This window comes from Podarcis pityusensis (genome assembly GCF_964106645.2).
Source record: "Podarcis pityusensis genome assembly, chromosome: 5".
Lineage (NCBI taxonomy): Eukaryota > Metazoa > Chordata > Lepidosauria > Squamata > Lacertidae > Podarcis > Podarcis pityusensis.
This window is the reverse complement of record NC_138032.1, coordinates 88,944,997-88,962,174: the sequence shown is the minus strand read 5'-3', so window position 1 is coordinate 88,962,174 and position 17,178 is coordinate 88,944,997.

Sequence of the window (17,178 nt, the reverse complement as noted above, 5' to 3'; positions counted from 1 at the left end):
AATTCACTCAAAAATGGTGGAAAACTGTTGAAAACGATCCCCTGAAAGGTTTTTCGGTGGAAACAGGTGGGTTTTTATCATCGGAAACAGAATTAGCCCTCGACGTCTGAACAACTTTTTTTGAAAAAATCCCTAAGCCGCGCGGTCACAATTTCAGCAAAAATCTGACGTTGTGCAATTCACTCAAAAATGGTGGCAAACTGTTGCAAACGATCCCCTGAAAGGTTTTTCGGTGGAAACAGGTGGGTTTTTATCATTGGAAGCAGAATTAGCTTTCGACGTCTGAAGAAATTATTTTGAAAAAATCCCTAAGCCGCGCGGTCACAATTTCAGCAAAAATCTGACGTTCTGCAATTCACTCAAAAATGGTGCCAAACTGTGGCAAATAATAGCCTGAAATGTTTTTCGGTGGAATCAGATGGGTTTTTATTATCGGAAACAGAATTAGCCCTCGACGTCTGAAGAACATTTTTTCACAATTCCAGCAAAATCTTACGATCTGCAATTCACGCAAAAATGGTGGAAAACTGTTGCAAAAGATCCCCTGAAAGGTTTTTCGGTGGAAACAGGTGGGTTTTTATCATCGGAAACAGAATTAGCCCTCAACGTCTGAACAACTTTTTTTGAAAAAATCCCTAAGCCGCGCGGTCACAATTTCAGCAAATTTATGACGTTCTGGAATTCACTCAAAAATGGTGGCAAACTGTTGCAAACGATCCCCTGAAAGGTTTTTCGGTGGAAACAGGTGGGTTTTAATCATCGGAAACAGAATTAGCCCTCAACGTCTGAACAACTTTTTTTGAAAAAATCCCTAAGCCGCGGGGTCACAATTTCAGCAACAATATGACGTTGTGCAATTCATACAAAAATGGTGGCAAACTGTTGCAAACGATCCCCTGAAAGGTTTTTCGGTGGAAACAGGTGGATTTTTATCATCGGAAACACAATTAGCCCTCGACCTCTGAACAACTTTTTTTGAAAAAATCCCTAAGCCGCGGGGTCACAATTTCAGCAAAAATCTGACGTTCTGCAATTCACTCAAAAATGGTGGAAAACTGTTGAAAACGATCCCCTGAAAGGTTTTTCGGTGGAAACAGGTGGGTTTTTATCATCGGAAACAGAATTAGCCCTCGACGTCAGAACAACTTTTTTTGAAAAAATCCCTAAGCCGCGCGGTCACAATTTCAGCAAAAATCTGACGTTCTGCAAGTCACTCAAAAATGGTGGCAAACTGTTGCAAACGATCCCCTGAAAGGTTTGTCGGTGGAAACAGGTGGGTTTTTATCATCGGAAACAGAATTAGCCCTCGACGTCTGAACAACTTTTTTTGAAAAAATCCCTAAGCCGCGCGGTCACAATTTCAGCAAAAATCTGACGTTGTGCAATTCACTCAAAAATGGTGCCAAACTGTTGCAAACGATCCCCTGAAAGGTTTTTCGGTGGAAACAGGTGGGTTTTTATCATCGGAAGCAGAATTAGCTTTCGACGTCTGAAGAAATTATTTTGAAAAAATCCCTAAGCCGCGCGGTCACAATTTCAGCAAAAATCTGACGTTCTGCAATTCACTCAAAAATGGTGGCAAACTGTTGCAAATAATAGCCTGAAATGTTTTTCGGTGGAATCAGATGGGTTTTTATTATCGGAAACAGAATTAGCCCTCGACGTCTGAAGAACATTTTTTCACAATTCCAGCAAAATCTGACGATCTGCAATTCACGCAAAAATGGTGGAAAACTGTTGCAAAAGATCCCCTGAAAGGTTTTTCGGTGGAAACAGGTGGGTTTTTATCATCGGAAACAGAATTAGCCCTCAACGTCTGAACAACTTTTTTTGAAAAAATCCCTAAGCCGCGCGGTCACAATTTCAGCAAATTTATGACGTTCTGCAATTCACTCAAAAATGGTGGCAAACTGTTGCAAACGATCCCCTGAAAGGTTTTTCGGTGGAAACAGGTGGGTTTTAATCATCGGAAACAGAATTAGCCCTCAACGTCTGAACAACTTTTTTTGAAAAAATCCCTAAGCCGCGGGGTCACAATTTCAGCAACAATATGACGTTCTGCAATTCATTCAAAAATGGTGGCAAACTATTGCAAACGATCCCCTGAAAGGTTTTTCGGTGGAAACAGGTGGGTTTTTATCATCGGAAACACAATTAGCCCTCGACCTCTGAACAACTTTTTTTGAAAAAATCCCTAAGCCGCGGGGTCACAATTTCAGCAAAAACCTGACGTTCTGCAATTCACTCATAAATGGTGGCAAACTGTTGCAAGCGACCCACTGAAAGGTTTTTCGGTGGAATCAGATGGGTTTTTATCATCGGAAACAGAATTAGCCCTCGACGTCTGAACAACTTTTTTTGAAAAAATCCCTAAGCCGTGGGGTCACAATTTCAGCAACAATATGACGTTCTGCTATTCATTCGAAAATGGTGGCAAACTGTTGCAAACGATCCCCTGAAAGGTTTTTCGGTGGAAACAGGTGGGTTTTTATCATCGGAAACAGAATTAGCCCTCGACCTCTGAACAACTTTTTTTGAAAAAATCCCTAAGGTCACAATTTCAGCAAAAATCTGACGTTCTGCAATTCACTCAAAAATGGTGGAAAACTGTTGAAAACGATCCCCTGAAAGGTTTTTCGGTGGAAACAGGTGGGTTTTTATCATCGGAAACAGAATTAGCCCTCGACGTCTGAACAACTTTTTTTGAAAAAATCCCTAAGCCGCGCGGTCACAATTTCAGCAAAAATCTGACGTTGTGCAATTCACTCAAAAATGGTGGCAAACTGTTGCAAACGATCCCCTGAAAGGTTTTTCGGTGGAAACAGGTGGGTTTTTATCATTGGAAGCAGAATTAGCTTTCGACGTCTGAAGAAATTATTTTGAAAAAATCCCTAAGCCGCGCGGTCACAATTTCAGCAAAAATCTGACGTTCTGCAATTCACTCAAAAATGGTGCCAAACTGTGGCAAATAATAGCCTGAAATGTTTTTCGGTGGAATCAGATGGGTTTTTATTATCGGAAACAGAATTAGCCCTCGACGTCTGAAGAACATTTTTTCACAATTCCAGCAAAATCTTACGATCTGCAATTCACGCAAAAATGGTGGAAAACTGTTGCAAAAGATCCCCTGAAAGGTTTTTCGGTGGAAACAGGTGGGTTTTTATCATCGGAAACAGAATTAGCCCTCAACGTCTGAACAACTTTTTTTGAAAAAATCCCTAAGCCGCGCGGTCACAATTTCAGCAAATTTATGACGTTCTGGAATTCACTCAAAAATGGTGGCAAACTGTTGCAAACGATCCCCTGAAAGGTTTTTCGGTGGAAACAGGTGGGTTTTAATCATCGGAAACAGAATTAGCCCTCAACGTCTGAACAACTTTTTTTGAAAAAATCCCTAAGCCGCGGGGTCACAATTTCAGCAACAATATGACGTTGTGCAATTCATTCAAAAATGGTGGCAAACTGTTGCAAACGATCCCCTGAAAGGTTTTTCGGTGGAAACAGGTGGATTTTTATCATCGGAAACACAATTAGCCCTCGACCTCTGAACAACTTTTTTTGAAAAAATCCCTAAGCCGCGGGGTCACAATTTCAGCAAAAATCTGACGTTCTGCAATTCACTCAAAAATGGTGGAAAACTGTTGAAAACGATCCCCTGAAAGGTTTTTCGGTGGAAACAGGTGGGTTTTTATCATCGGAAACAGAATTAGCCCTCGACGTCTGAACAACTTTTTTTGAAAAAATCCCTAAGCTGCGCGGTCCCAATTTCAGCAAAAATCTGACGTTCTGCAATTCACTCAAAAATGGTGGCAACGTGTTGCAAGTGATCCCCTGAAAGGTTTATCGGTGGAAACACATGGGTTTTTATCATCGAAAAAGAATTAGCCCTCGGCGTCTGAACAAATTTTTTTGAAAAAATCCCTAGGCGGCGCGGTCACAATTTCAGTAAAAATCTGACGTTGTGCAATTCACTCAAAAATGTTGCCCAACTGTTGCAAACGATCCCCTGAAAGGTTTTTCGGTGGAAACAGGTGGGTTTTTATCATCGGAAACAGAATTAGCTTTCGACGTCTGAACAAATTTTTTTGAAAAAATCCCTAGGCGGCGCGGTCACAATTTCAGCAAAAATCTGACGTTCTGCAAGTCACTCAGAAATGGTGGCAAACTGTTGCAAACGATCCCCTGAAAGGTTTTTCGGTGGAATCAGATGGGTTTTTATCATCGGAAGCAGAATTAGCTTTCGACGTCTGAAGAAATTATTTTGAAAAAATCCCTAAGCCGCGCGGTCACAATTTCAGCAAAAATCTGACGTTCTGCAATTCACTCAAAAATGGTGCCAAACTGTTGCAAATAATAGCCTGAAATGTTTTTCGGTGGAATCAGATGGGTTTTTATTATCGGAAACAGAATTAGCCCTCGACGTCTGAAGAACATTTTTTCACAATTCCAGCAAAATCTGACGATCTGCAATTCACGCAAAAATGGTGGAAAACTGTTGCAAACGATCCCCTGAAAGGTTTTTCGGTGGAAACAGGTGGGTTTTAATCATCGGAAACAGAATTAGCCCTCAACGTCTGAACAACTTTTTTTGAAAAAATCCCTAAGCCGCGGGGTCACAATTTCAGCAACAATATGACGTTCTGCAATTCATTCAAAAATGGTGGCAAACTATTGCAAACGATCCCCTGAAAGGTTTTTCGGTGGAAACAGGTGGGTTTTTATCATCGGAAACACAATTAGCCCTCGACCTCTGAACAACTTTTGTTGAAAAAATCCCTAAGCCGCGGGGTCACAATTTCAGCAAAAACCTGACGTTCTGCAATTCACTCATAAATGGTGGGAAACTGTTGCAAGCGACCCACTGAAAGGTTTTTCGGTGGAATCAGATGGGTTTTTATCATCGGAAACAGAATTAGCCCTCGACGTCTGAACAACTTTTTTTGAAAAAATCCCTAAGCCGTGCGGTCACAATTTCAGCAACAATATGACGTTCTGCAATTCATTCAAAAATGGTGGCAAACTGTTGCAAACGATCCCCTGAAAGGTTTTTCGGTGGAAACAGGTGGGTTTTTATCATCGGAAACAGAATTAGCCCTCGACGTCTGAAGAACTTTTTTTGAAAAAATCCCTAAGCCGCGAGGTCACAATTTCAGGAAAAATATGACGCTGTGCAATTCACTCAAAAATGGTGGCAAACTGTTGCAAACGATCCCCTGAAAGGTTTTTCGGTGGAAACAGGTGGGTTTTTATCATCGGAAACAGAATGAGCCCTCGACGTATGAACAACTTTTTTTGAAAAAAACCCTAAGCCGCGCGGTCACAATTTCAGCAAAAATCTGACGTTGTGCAACTCACTCGAAAATGGTGCAAAACTGTTGCAAACGATCCCCTGAAAGGTTTTTCGGTGGAAACAGGTGGGTTTTTATCATCGGAAACAGAATTAGCTTTCGACGTCTGAACACCTTTTTTTGAAAAAATCCGTAAGCCGCGCGGTCACAATTTCAGCAAAAATCTGAAGTTCTGCAATTCACTCAAAAATGGTGGCAAACTGTTGCAAACGATCCCCTGAAAGGTTTTTCGGTGGAAACAGGTGGGTTTTATCATTGGTAACAGAATTAGCCCTTGACGTCTGAACAACATTTTTTGAAAATATCCCTAAGCCGCGCGGTCACAATTTCAGCAAAAATCTGACGTTGTGCAATTCACTCAAAAATGGTGGCAAACTGTTGCAAACGATCCCCTGAAAGGTTTTTCGGTGGAAACAGGTGGGTTTTAATCATCGGAAACAGAATTAGCCCTCAACGTCTGAACAACTTTTTTTGAAAAAATCCCTAAGCCGTGCGGTCACAATTTCAGCAACAATATGACGTTCTGCTATTCATTCGAAAATGGTGGCAAACTGTTGCAAACGATCCCCTGAAAGGTTTTTGGGTGGAAACAGGTGGGTTTTTATCATCGGAAACAGAATTAGCCGTCGACCTCTGAACAACCTTTTTTGAAAAAATCCCTAAGCCGCGGGCTCACAATTTCAGCAAAAACCTGACGTTCTGCAATTCACTCAAAAATGGTGGAAAACTGTTGAAAACGATCCCCTGAAAGGTTTTTCGGTGGAAACAGGTGGGTTTTAATCATCGGACACAGAATTAGCCCTCAACGTCTGAACAACTTTTTTTGAAAAAATCCCTAAGCCGTGCGGAAACAATTTCAGCAACAATATGACGTTCTGCAATTCATTCAAAAATGGTGGCAAACTGTTGCAAACGATCCCCTGAAAGGTTTTTCGGTGGAAACAGGTGGGTTTTTATCATCGGAAACAGAATTAGCCCGGGACGTCTGAAGAAATTTTTTTGAAAAAATCCCTAAGCCGCGCGGTCACAATTTCAGCAAAAATATGACGCTGTGCAATTCACTCAAAAATGGTGGCAAACTCTTGCAAACGATCCCCTGAAAGGTTTTTCGGTGGAAACAGGTGGTTTTTTATCATCGGAAAAAGAATTAGCCCTCGACGTCTGAACAACTTTTTTTGAAAAATTCCCTAAGCCGCGCGGTCACAATTTCAGCAAAAATCTGACATTCTGCAATTCACTCAAAAATGATGGCAAACTGTTGCAAACGATCCCCTGAAAGGTTTTTCGGTGGAAACAGGTGGGTTTTAATCATCGGTAACAGAATTAGCCCTCGACGTCTGAACAACTTTTTTTGAAAAATTCCCTAAGCCGCGCGGTCACAATTTCAGCAAAAATCTGACATTCTGCAATTCACTCAAAAATGATGGCAAACTGTTGCAAACGATCCCCTGAAAGGTTTTTCGGTGGAAACAGGTGGGTTTTAATCATCGGTAACAGAATTAGCCCTCGACGTCTGAACAACTTTTTTTGAAAAAATCCCTAAGCCGCGCGGTCACAATTTCAGCAAAAATCTGACGTTCTGCAATTCACTCAAAAATGGTGGCAAAGTGTTGCAAGTGATCCCCTGAAAGGTTTATCGGTGGAAACACATGGGTTTTTATCATCGAAAAAGAATTAGCCCTCGGCGTCTGAACAAATTTTTTTGAAAAAATCCCTAAGCGGCGCGGTCACAATTTCAGGAAAAATCTGACGTTTTGCAATTCACTCAAAAATGTTGCCAAATTGTTGCAAACGATCCCCTGAAAGGTTTTTCGGTGGAAACAGGTGGGTTTTTATCATCGGAAACAAAATTAGCCCTCGACGTCTGAACAACTTTTTTTGAAAAAATCCCTGAGGTCACAACTTCAGCAAAAATCTGACGTTCTGCAATTCACTCAAAAATGGTGCCCAACTGCTGCAAACGATCCCCTGAAATGTTTTTCGGTGGAAACAGGTGGGTTTTTATCATCGGAAACAGAATTAGCCCTCGACGTCTGAACAACTTTTTTGAAAAAATCCCTAAGCCGCCCGGTCACAATTTCAGCAAAAATCTGACGTTCTGCAATTCACTCAAAAATGGTGGAAAACTGTTGCAAAAGATCCCCTGAAAGGTTTTTCTGTGGAAACAGGTGGGTTTTTATCATCGGAAACAGAATTAGCCCTCGACGTCTGAACAACTTTTTTTGAAAAAATCCGTAAGCCGCGCAGTCACAATTTCAGCAAAAATCTGACGTTCTGCAATTCACTCAAAAATGGTGCCAAACTGTTGCAAATAATAGCCTGAAATGTTTTTCGGTGGAATCAGATGGGTTTTTATTATCGGAAACAGAATTAGTCCTCGACGTCTGAAGAACATTTTTTCACAATTCCAGCAAAAATCTGACGATCTGCAATTCACTCAAAAATGGTGGAAAACTGTTGCAAAAGATCCCCTGAAAGGTTTTTCGGTGGAAACAGGTGGGTTTTTATCATCGGAAAAAGAATTAGCTTTCGACGTCTGAACAACCCTTTTTGAAAAAAACCCTAAGCCGCGCGTTCACAATTTCAGCAACAATATGACGTTCTGCAATTCATTCAAAAATGGTGGCAAACTGAAGCAAACAATCCCCTGAAAGGTTTTTCGGTGGAAACAGGTGGGTTTTTATCATCGGAAACAGAATTAGCCCTCGACGTCTGAAGAACTTTTTTTGAAAAAATCCCTAAGCCGCGCGGTCACAATTTCAGCAAAAATCTGACGTTCTGCAATTCACTCGAAAATGGTGCCCAACTATTGCAAACGATCCCATGAAAGGTTTTTCGGTGGAAACAGGTGGGTTTTTATCATCGGAAAAAGAATTAGCGCTCGACCTCTGAACAACTTTTTTTGAAAAAATCCCTAAGCCGCGGGGTCATAATTTCAGCAAAAATTTGAGGTTCTGCAATTCACTCAAAAATGGTGGCAAACTGTTGCAAACGATCCCCTGAAAGGTTTTTCGGTGGAAACAGGTGGGTTTTTATCATCGGAAACAGAATTAGCCCTCGACCTCTGAACAACTTTTTTTGAAAAAATCCCTAAGCCGCGCGGTCACAATTTCAGCAAAAATTTGAGGTTCTGCAATTCACTCAAAAATGGTGCCAAACTGTTGCAAATGATAGCCTGAAATGTTTTTCGGTGGAATCAGATGGGTTTTTATCATCGGAAACAGAAGTAGCTCTAGACGTCTGAACAACTTTTTTTGAAAAAATCCCTAAGGTCACAATTTCAGCAAAAATCTGACGTTCTGCAATTCATTCAAGAATGTTGGCAAAGTGTTGCAAATGATCCCCTGAAAGGTTTTTTGGTGTAAACAGGTGGGTTTTTATCATCGGAAACAGAATTAGCCCTCGACGTCTGAACAACTTTTTTGAAAAAATCCCTAAGCCGCGCGTTCACAATTTCAGCAAAAATCTGACGTTCTGCAATTCACTCAAAAATGGTGGCAAACTGTTGCAAAAGATCCCCTGAAATGTTTTTCGGTGGGAACAGGTGGGTTTTTATCATTGGAAACAGAATTAGCCCTCGACCTCTGAACAACTTTTTTTTGAAAAAATCCGTAAGCCGCGCAGTCACAATTTCAGCAAAATCTGACGTTCTGCAATTCACTCAAAAATGGTGCCAAACTGTTGCAAATAATAGCCTGAAATGTTTTTCGGTGGAATCAGATGGGTTTTTATTATCGGAAACAGAATTAGCCCTCGACGTCTGAAGAACATTTTTTCACAATTCCAGCAAAAATCTGATGATCTGCAATTCACTCAAAAATGGTGGAAAACTGTTGCAAAAGATCCCCTGAAAGGTTTTTCGGTGGAAACAGGTGGGTTTTTATCATCGGAAACAGAATTAACCCTCGACGTCTGAACAACTTTTTTTGAAAAAAACCCTAAGCCGCGCGGTCACAATTTCAGGAAAAATCTGACGTTGTGCAATTCACTCAAAAATGGTGCCCAACTGTTGCAAACGATCCCATGAAAGGTTTTTCGGTGGAAACAGGTGGGTTTTTATCATCGGAAAAAGAATCAGCTTTCGACGTCTGAACAACCCTTTTTGAAAAAAACCCTAAGCCGCGCGGTCACAATTTCAGCAACAATATGACGTTCTGCAATTCATTCAAAAATGGTGGCAAACTTAAGCAAACAATCCCCTGAAAGGTTTTTCGGTGGAAACAGGTGGGTTTTTATCATCGGAAACAGAATTAGCCCTCGACGTCTGAACAACTTTTTTTGAAAAAATCCCTAAGCCGCGCGGTCACAATTTCAGCAAAAATCTGACGTTCTGCAATTCACTCAAAAATGGTGGCAAACGGTTGCAAACGATCCCTTGAAAGGTTTTTCGGTGGAAACAGGTAGGTTTTTATCATCGGAAACAGAATTAGCCCTTGACGTCTGAACAACTTTTTTTCAAAAAATCCCTAAGCCGCGCAGTCACAATTTCAGCAAAATCTGACCTTCTGCAATTCACTCAAAAATGGTGAAAAACTGTTGCAAAAGATCCCTTGAAAGGTTTTTCGGTGGAAACAGGTGGGTTTTTATCATCGGAAACAGAATTAACCCTCGACGTCTGAACAACTTTTTTTGAAAAAAACCCTAAGCCGCGCGGTCACAATTTCAGCAAAAATCTGACGTTGTGCAATTCACTCGAAAATGGTGCCCAACTGTTGCAAACGATCCCATGAAAGGTTTTTCGGTGGAAACAGGTGGGTTTTTATCATCGGAAAAAGAATTAGCTTTCGACGTCTGAACAACCCTTTTTGAAAAAAACCCTAAGCCGCGCGGTCACAATTTCAGCAAAATTATGACGTTCTGCAATTCATTCAAAAATGGTGGCAAACTTAAGCAAACAATCCCCTGAAAGGTTTTTCGGTGGAAACAGGTGGGTTTTTATCATCGGAAACAGAATTAGCCCTCGACGTCTGAAAAACTTTTTTTGAAAAAATCCCTAAGCCGCGCGGTCACAATTTCAGCAAAAATATGACGTTCTGCAATTCACTCAAAAATGGTGGCAAACGGTTGCAAACGATCCCTTGAAAGGTTTTCGGTGGAAACAGGTGGGTTTTTATCATCGGAAACAGAATTAGCCCTCGACGTCTGAACAACTTTTTTTGAAAAAATCCCTAAGCCGCGCGGTCACAATTTCAGCAAAAATCTGAAGTTCTGCAATTCACTCAAAAATGGTGCCAAACTGTTGCAAACGATCCCCTGAAAGGTTTTTCGGTGGAAACAGGTGGGTTTTTATCATCGGAAACAGAATTAGCCCTCGACGTATGAACAACTTTTTTTTGAAAAAATCCCTAAGCCGCGCGGTCACAATTTCAGCAAAAATCTAACGTTCTGCAATTCACTCAAAAATGGTGGAAAACTGTTGAAAACGATCCCCTGAAAGGTTTTTCAGTGGAAACAGGTGGGTTTTTATCATCGGAAACAGAATTAGCCCACGACGTCTGAACAACTTTTTTTGAAAAAATCCCTAAGCCGCGGGGTCATAATTTCAGCAAAAATTTGAGGTTCTGCAATTCACTCAAAAATGGTGGCAAACTGTTGCAAACGATCCCCTGAAAGATTTTTCGGTGGAAACAGGTGGGTTTTAATCATCGGAAACAGAATTAGCCCTCGACCTATGAACAACTTTTTTCGAAAAAATCCCTAAGCCGCGCGGTCACAATTTCAGCAAAAATCTGCCATTCTGCAATTCACTCAAAAATCGTGCCAAACTGATTCAAACGATACCCTGAAAGGTTTTTCGGTGGAATCAGATGGGTTTTTATCATCAGAAACAGAATTAGCCCTCGACGTCTGAACAACTTTTTTTGAAAAAATCCCTAAGCCGCGCGGTCACAATTTCAGCAAAAATCTGACGTTCTGCAATTCACTCAAAAATGGTGCCAAACTGTTGCAAACGATCCCCTGAAAGGTTTTTTGGTGGAAACAGGTGGGTTTTTATCATCGGAAACAGAATTAGCCCTCAACGTCTGAACAACTTTTTTTGAAAAAATCCCTAAGCCGCGCGGTCAGAATTTCAGCAAAAATCTGACGTTCTGCAATTCACTCAAAAATGGTGCCAAACTGTTGCAAACGATCCCCTGAAAGGTTTTTTGGTGGAAACAGGTGGGTTTTTATCATCGGAAACAGAATTAGCCCTCGACGTCTGAAGAACTTTTTTTGAAAAAATCCCTAAGCCGCGCGGTCACAATTTCAGCAAAAATCTGACGTTCTGCAATTCACTCAAAAATGGTGCCAAACTGTTGCAAACGATCCCCTGAAAGGTTTTTCGGTGGAAACAGGTGGGTTTTAATCATCGGAAACAGAATTAGCCCTCGACCTCTGAAAAACTTTTTTTGAAAAAATCCCTAAGCCGCGCGGTCACAATTTCAGCAAAAATCTGACGTTCTGCAATTCATTCAAAAATGGTGGCAAACTGTTGCAAACGATCCCCTGAAAGGTTTTTCGGTGGAAACAGGTGGGTTTTTATCATCGGAAACAGAATTAGCCCTCGACGTCTGAATAACTTTTTTTCACAATTTCAGCAAAAATCTGACGATCTGCAATTCACTCAAAAATGGTGGCAAACTGTTGCAAAAGATCCCCTGAAAGGTTTTTCGGTGGAAACAGGTGGGTTTTTATCATCGGAAACAGAATTAACCCTCGACGACTGAAGAACTTTTTTTGAAAAAAACCCTAAGCCGCGCGGTCACAATTTCAGCAAAAATCTGACGTTGTGCAATTCACTCGAAAATGGTGCCCAACTGTTGCAAACGATCCCCTGAAAGGTTTTTCGGTGGAAACAGGTGGGTTTTAATCATCGGAAACAGAATTAGCCCTCGACCTCTGAAAAACTTTTTTTGAAAAAATCCCTAAGCCGCGCGGTCACAATTTCAGCAAAAATCTGACGTTCTGCAATTCATTCAAAAATGGTGGCAAACTGTTGCAAACGATCCCCTGAAAGGTTTTTCGGTGGAAACAGGTGGGTTTTTATCATCGGAAACAGAATTAGCCCTCGACGTCTGAATAACTTTTTTTCACAATTTCAGCAAAAATCTGACGATCTGCAATTCACTCAAAAATGGTGGCAAACTGTTGCAAAAGATCCCCTGAAAGGTTTTTCGGTGGAAACAGGTGGGTTTTTATCATCGGAAACAGAATTAACCCTCGACGACTGAAGAACTTTTTTTGAAAAAAACCCTAAGCCGCGCGGTCACAATTTCAGCAAAAATCTGACGTTGTGCAATTCACTCGAAAATGGTGCCCAACTGTTGCAAACGATCCCCTGAAAGGTTTTTCGGTGGAAACAGGTGGGTTTTTATCATCGGAAACAGAATTAGCCCTCAGCGTCTGAACAACTTTTTTTGAAAAATTCCCTAAGGAGCGGTCACAATTTCAGCAACAATATGACGTTCTGCAAGTCATTCGAAAATGGTGGCAAACTGTTGCAAACGATCCCCTGAAATGTTTTTCGGTGGAAACAGGTGGGTTTTTATCCTCGGAAACAGAATTAGCCCTCGACGTCTGAACAACTTTTTTTGAAAAAATCCCTAAGCCGCGCGGTCACAATTTCAGCAGAAATATGACGTTCTGCAATTCACTCAAAAATGGTGGCAAACTGTTGCAAACGATCCCCTGAAAGGTTTTTCGGTGGAAACAGGTGGGTTTTTAACACTGGAAAAAGAATTAGCCCTCGGAGTCTGAACAACTTTTTTTGAAAAAATTCCTAAGCCGCGCGGTCACAATTTCAGCAAAAATCTGACGTTCTGCAATTCACTCAAAAATGGTGCCAAACTGTTGCAAATGATAGCCTGAAATGTTTTTCGGTGGAATCAGATGGGTTTTTATCATCGGAAACAGAATTAGCCCTCGACGTCTGAAGAACATTTTTTCACAATTCCAGCAAAAATATGAGGTTGTGCATTTCACTCGAAAATGGTGCTCAACTGTTGCAAACGATCCCCTGAAAGGTATTTCGGTGGAAACAGGTGGGTTTTAATCATCGGAAACAGAATTAGCCCTCGACGTCTGAACAACTTTTTTTGAAAAAAGCCCTAAGCCGCGCGGTCACAATTTCAGCAAAAATATGACGTTCTGCAATTCACTCAAAAATGGTGGCAAACTGTTCAAAACGATCCCCTGAAAGGTTTTTCGGTGGAAACAGGTTGTTTTTAATCATTAGAAACAGAATTAGCCCTCGACGTCTGAACAACTTTTTTTGAAAAAATCCCTAAGCCGCGGGGTCACAATTTCAGCAAAAATCTGCCGTTCTGCAATTCATTCAAAAATGGTGGCAAACTGTTGCAAACGATCCCCTGAAAGGTTTTTCGGTGGAAACAGGTGGGTTTTAATCATCGGAAACAGGATTAGCCCTCGACGTCTAAACAACTTTTTTTGAAAAAATCCCTAAGCCGCGCGGTCACAATTTCAGCAAAAATCTGCCGTTCTGCAATTCACTAAAAAATGGTGCCAAACTGTTGCAAATGATAGCCTGAAATGTTTTTCGGTGGAATCAGATGGGTTTTTATCATCGGAAACAGAATTAGCCCTCGACGTCTGAAGAACATTTTTTCACAATTCCAGCAAAAATCTGACGATCGGCAATTCACTCAAAAATGGTGGCAAACTGTTGCAAAAGATCCCCTGAAAGGTATTTCGGTGGAAACAGGTGGGTTTTAATCATCGGAAACAGAATTAGCCCTCGACGCCTGAACAACTTTTTTTGAAAAAACCCCTAAGCCGCGCAGTCACAATTTCAGCAAAAATATGACGTTCTGCAATTCACTCAAAAATGGTGGCAAACTGTTGCAAACGATCCCCTGAAAGGTTTTTCGGTGGAAACAGGTGGGTTTTTATCATCGGAAACAGAATTAGCCCTCGACGTCTGAAGAACTTTTTTTGAAAAAATCCCTAAGCCGCGCGGTCACAATTTCAGCAAAAATATGACGTTCTGCAATTCACTCGAAAATGGTGCCCAACTGCTGCAAACGATCCCCTGAAAGGTTTTTCGGTGGAAACAGGTGGGTTTTTATCATCGGAAACAGAATTAGCCCTCAGCGTCTGAACAACTTTTTTTGAAAAATTCCCTAAGGCGCGGTCACAATTTCAGCAGCAATATGACGTTCTGCAAGTCATTCGAAAATGGTGGCAAACTGTTGCAAACGATCCCCTGAAAGGTTTTTCGGTGGAAACAGGTGGGTTTTTATCATCGGAAACAGAATTACCCCTCGACGTCTGAAGAACTTTTTTTGAAAAAATCCCTAAGCCGCGCGGTCACAATTTCAGCAAAAATATGACTTTCTGCTATTCACTCAAAAATCGTGCTAAACTGTTGCAAACGATCCCCTGAAATGTTTTTCGGTGGAATCAGATGGGTTTTTATCATCGGAAACAGAATTAGCCCTCGACGTCTGAAGAACATTTTTTCACAATTCCAGCAAAAATATGACGTTCTGCAATTCATTCAAAAATGGTGGCAAACTGTTGCAAAAGATCCCCTGAAAGGTTTTTCGGTGGAAACAGGTGGATTTTTATCATCGGAAACAGAATTAGCCCTAGACGTCTGAACAACTTTATTTGAAAAAAGCCTTAAGCCGCGCGGTCACAATTTCAGCAAAAATCTGACGTTGGGCAATTCATTCAAAAATGGTGCTAAACTGTTGCAAACGATCCCCTTAAATGTTTTTCGGTGGAATCAGATGGGTTTTTATCATCGGAAACAGAATTAGCCCTCGACGTCTGAACAACTTTTTTTCAAAAAATCCCTAAGCCGCGCGGTGACAATTTCAACAGAAATATGACGTTCTGCAATTCACTCAAAAATGGTGCCAAACTGTTGCAAATGATAGCCTGAAATGTTTTTCGGTGGAATCAGATGGGTTTTTATCATCGGAAACAGAATTAGCCCTCGACGTCTGAACAACTTTTTTTCAAAAAATCCCTAAGCCGCGCGGTGACAATTTCAACAGAAATATGACGTTCTGCAATTCACTCAAAAATGGTGCCAAACTGTTGCAAATGATAGCCTGAAATGTTTTTCGGTGGAATCAGATGGGTTTTTATCATCGGAAACAGAATTAGCCCTCGACGTCTGAAGAACATTTTTTCACAATTCCAGCAAAAATATGACGTTCTGCAATTCATTCAAAAATGGTGGCAAACTGTTGCAAAAGATCCCCTGAAAGGTTTTTCGGTGGAAACAGGTGGATTTTTATCATCGGAAACAGAATTAGCCCTAGACGTCTGAACAACTTTTTTTGAAAAAAGCCCTAAGCCGCGCGGTCACAATTTCAGCAAAAATCTGACGTTGGGCAATTCATTCAAAAATGGTGCCCAACTGTTGCGAACGATCCCCTGAAAGGTTTTTCAGTGGAAACAGGTGGGTTTTTATCATCGGAAACAGAATTAGCTTTCGACGTCTGAAGAAATTATTTTGAAAAAATCCCTAAGCCGCACGGTCACAATTTCAGCAAAAATCTGACGTCCTGCAATTCACTCAAAAATGGTGCCAAACTGTTGCAAATAATAGCCTGAAATGTTTTTCGGTGGAATCAGATGGGTTTTTATCATCGGAAAAAGAATTAGCCCTCGACGTCTGAAGAACATTTTTTCACAATTCCAGCAAAAATCTGACGATATGCAATTCACTCAAAAATGGTGGCAAACTGTTGCAATCGATCCCCTGAAAGGTATTTCGGTGGAAACAGGTGGGTTTTAATCATCGGAAACAGAATTAGGCCTCGACGTCTGAACAACTTTTTTTGAAAAAATCCCTAAGCCGCGCGGTCACAATTTCAGCAAAAATCTGACGTTCTGCAATTCACTCAAAAATGGTGGCAAACTGTTGCAAACGATCCCTTGAAAGGTTTTTCAGTGGAAACAGGTGGGTTTTAATCATTGGAAACAGAATTAGCCCTCGACGTGTGAACAACTTTTTTTGAAAAAAACCCTAAGCCGCGCGATCACAATTTCAGCAAAAATCTGACGTTGTGCAATTCACTCGAAAATGGTGGCAAACTGTTGCAAAAGATCCCCTGAAAGGTATTTCGGTGGAAACAGGTGGGTTTTAATCATCGGAAACAGAATTAGCCCTCGACGTCTGAACAACTTTTTTTGAAAAAATCCCTAAGCCGCGCGGTCACAATTTCAGCAAAAATCTGACGTTCTGCAATTCATTCAAAAATGGTGGCAAACTGTTGCAAAAGATCCCCTGAAAGGTATTTCGGTGGAAACAGGTGGGTTTTTATCATCGGAAACAGAATTAGCCCTCGACCTCTGAATAACTTTTTTTCACAATTGCAGCAAAAATCTGAAGTTCTGCAATTCACTCAAAAATGGTGGCAAACTGTTGCAAAAGATCCCCTGAAAGCTTTTTCGGTGGAAACAGGTGGGTTTTTATCATCGGAAACAGAATTAGCCCTCGACGTCTGAATAACTTTTTTTCACAATTCCAGCAAAAATCTGACGATCTGCAATTCACTCGAAAATGGTGCCCAACTGTTGCAAACGATCCCCTGAAAGGTTTTTCGGTGGAAACAGGTGGGTTTTAATCATCGGAAAAAGAATTAGCCCTCGGCGTCTGAACAACTTTTTTTGAAAAAATCCCTAAGCCGCGCGGTCACAATTTCAGCAAAAATCTGACGTTCTGCAATTCACTCAAAAATGGTGCCAAACTGTTGCAAATGATAGCCTGAAATGTTTGTCGGTGGAATCAGATGGGTTTTTATCATCGGAAACAGAATTAGCCCTCGACGTCTGAAGAGCATTTTTTCACAATTCCAGCAAAAATATGACGTTC